This window comes from Gavialis gangeticus, unplaced genomic scaffold (assembly GCF_001723915.1).
Source record: "Gavialis gangeticus isolate Ggan-Ray unplaced genomic scaffold, GavGan_comp1, whole genome shotgun sequence".
Lineage (NCBI taxonomy): Eukaryota > Metazoa > Chordata > Crocodylia > Gavialidae > Gavialis > Gavialis gangeticus.
In genome coordinates, this window is record NW_017729032.1 from 111,662,939 (window position 1) to 111,666,175 (window position 3,237).

The following is a 3,237-nucleotide window of genomic DNA, read 5'->3' on the forward strand; positions in this document are numbered from 1 at the left end:
GTTCTCCTTAATAGTTTTCATGAGATTTCAGGAGTCTCAATTTTGCTTGTGATCTAATTAAGCCATTGGCTTATAAAATGGATCTTTAAAATGGATCCATAATTTAACCTGAAATGGATCTTCTTTTCCTCAGGCAAGAAAAATAGTCTTCAAATAGGAAAAATGTGTAAGGCATTTTCTATTAGAGGGAAATCTAGGCTTCATATAGTTACAAACTTAACTATTTTCATGTAAAAAAACCTCCAAAGTTCTAACCCAGGTTTTGCACTGGACTACTTATGTGGCTTTGTGGTTCTATGCAATTCTGCTTCAGTTTTCCCAGTTATAAGACTGAGGTAAAATATTTATGTGCCCTGAAGGGATATTGTGAAGATTATTCAATGTTAAAATCACTAAGAAACTGAGAACCATTATATAAGCTCTAGTCTTATTATTATACATTTTTACAATCAATATTCTCTTTTGATAAGTGCTGAGTGGTAGGGGGAAAAAAAAAAAACCTTGACAATGTTTTCACTGAAAGCTAAATGAACAAAATGCTTCACTACAGAAGAATTGTTGTTGTCCTATATGAGAATAATAAAGATGAAATACAATATGAAAGGTGTAGTCTGTTCCTTACAAGTTGCATAGCCAAGTACTATAATATCTCTTTTTCTGACATTTGTTCTAAACTCACAAAGCCAAACAGAATCCCAGTGACTCAGGGATTTTGTGATAACAACACTGTAGACATCCATTAATAACTCACTATGTTGGTCTTATATTTTATAAAAATGAATAATTGAATTTTTATGCTTTGCTTTTCAGCAAAAACAAAAAGTTGCACTGCTTTATTGTTACAGCAGTGCAATATCAAAAAAAAGATTAGAAATTTAGTTAAGAGATATAACTTGTTTAGCTCTACTTAACTAAAACTTGCTCATGTGGAAAATTTATCACTTAAACAAAAAAGTGAATACAAATTCTTTTAATATTGGACACAATTGAATAGCACCATCTATCATACTAATAGGAATACAGTGGAGAGTGTCCAAAAGTTTCTGGTGCTTCAGAGTAACTTTAAATAAGTCAATCACAATCATATGAGAATGAGGCCCTAAAAATTAAAGAAATAAATTCTGTCCTGAATCACCACTGTGTCATTTTAGATGACTTAGTACAACACAGCTGGCATAAAACTGGAATAATACAATGATGGATTGACAAAATACCTATCTAATAATGGTCAAAGTATTTTATGCAAATAATGTAGATCAGTGATTCCTACATCAGGTATAGAAATTCAGAGGTTTCTGACCTAAAAAAAAAAAAGAGTTTGTAAACACAAGGCGTAGGTTTTTATCAAATAGGAAATGCCTCACATCTCTTCCTTATTTGAAAAGTAATTTTGCTTTTATTTATGTACTAGCCAATTATGCATTAAGAATGAAGAGGGGGGAAGCAGGTGGGGATGGAGCCCTGTACAATCCTCCATCTAGGCCTGCTCTCCCCTTCCCTCCTGATTCTTGGGGTTCGGACCCATTCTCTCCCCTCCCTCCCACAGTGGTGGGAGGAAGGGAGGAGCAGACATGAGCCCAATGTGGGGGAGGACTGGGCCCTAGGGTGGGGAGAAGCCAGGCTGCGGTGGAGGTGGGAAGCAGCAGGCCCGGACCAGAGTCAGTGGCACTGGGGGGACTGGAGGAGTAGGGGAGGGGCTGACATGGAGAGAGGGCAGAGATGTGGAAGGAGTGGGACAGGGCATGATGTGGGGGAGGAGGCCCACTCCATCCCCCTGCAGCTGCTGCATCAGGCTGCATTGGGTGGGCTCACTGGTCCCCCCTGCATCAGGTCTACTTCCCAGCCCCTGTATAGGGCCTTCTCCCCACCACAGTGGCGGTGGTGGGGGAAGGGGAGGAGTGGGCCCGGGCCTGATGTGGGGTATGATCAGGCCCAAGGCTGGGGAGAAGTTGGGCTGCCATAACTGGGGGGTGGGGAGCAGCAGGTCAACCCAGTGGTGAGAGGGAAGGGAGAAGCAGGCTTGGGGCCAACATAGTGGAGGAGGAGTGGGGGAGGAGTGGCACCAGGCCCGATGCAGAGGAGGAGGGCTGTTCCTCCCTTCCCCCAGCCCCTGCTGCATTGGGTTGTGTCAGGCCGGGTCTGCTGTTCCTCCCCCCCCCGGCTTTGGCTCACAGCACACTACTCCCACCCATCCCCCACCAATGCCAGGTTGGCCTAGGCCTGCTCCCCCCCACCATGTTGGCCTGGCTTTTACCAACCCTCGGGCCTGATCCTCCCCCACATGTGCTAAGTGCATTTGTATAATAGCAAACTTACAACTTTTCATGAATGGAATATGTCCAGGTTGTATTTAGTAAAATAGGTTCAGCTATCATCAGACTGTTCCACAGAAATAATATGAGCAATTTGAAGTTCTTCCACATCCCAGGATGCACTGTTCACAGCCTCATCACTCCAGTTCTATGGGATGATCTATCCATTCTCCAAAATTCTATTGGTCGGGGTGCAACCAGCCCCCATGGGGTCAGTACCAGACCCAGGGAAACACCTGAACCCATCCTCAGGGCTGAGTCCCCTGCACCCATTGACACAAACCCTACCACTTTTGCTTAAGTGCTCTGGTATAAACATAGATCACCTAGCTTTGAAAATGGACCACAGAGTGCACTCAGACCTCTGCAGGTGATGCTCAAAATGGAGCCATGGTGCTATAGGTCCAGAGCTGTGGAAAGCTCTCATAATTTGGGTCCTGAAATAGTTAACACTGCCATGACCATAGGGGTATGGGTGCAGCTGGATGGCAGTCAAAGCTGTAGTCCTTCATTATTCTAAGTCCCCCTCAGAGCTTAGGGTCAGGACAACAGTGGAATTAAAGCATTTGAGCCAGGCACAGAACAGGGCATCACTCTTTAGGGGAGAGCTTGCAGAGGGAGCGTGATCCTAGTTTAGTGTGTGATTGATCACTGCTTTCACTGCTAGGAGGTCTAACAGAGCTATGATACCATAACACAGGCATAGGAAGGTTTCCAGAGCCTTATGAACATTGTATGGAATGGTCAGCCTGAGGAGAGAGTCATTATAATGAGCAGTGACTGTAAAACATTGCTTACATAAGAGCTCACAGAAGTAGCAAGACACATCTTCTGAAATTGCCACTTGCAAATTCAAAATACCCTACCCTATCCTGATTAGCAGGGATCCTGGTTTTCTCTGATTGAAAAAAAAAAATGAATCTCC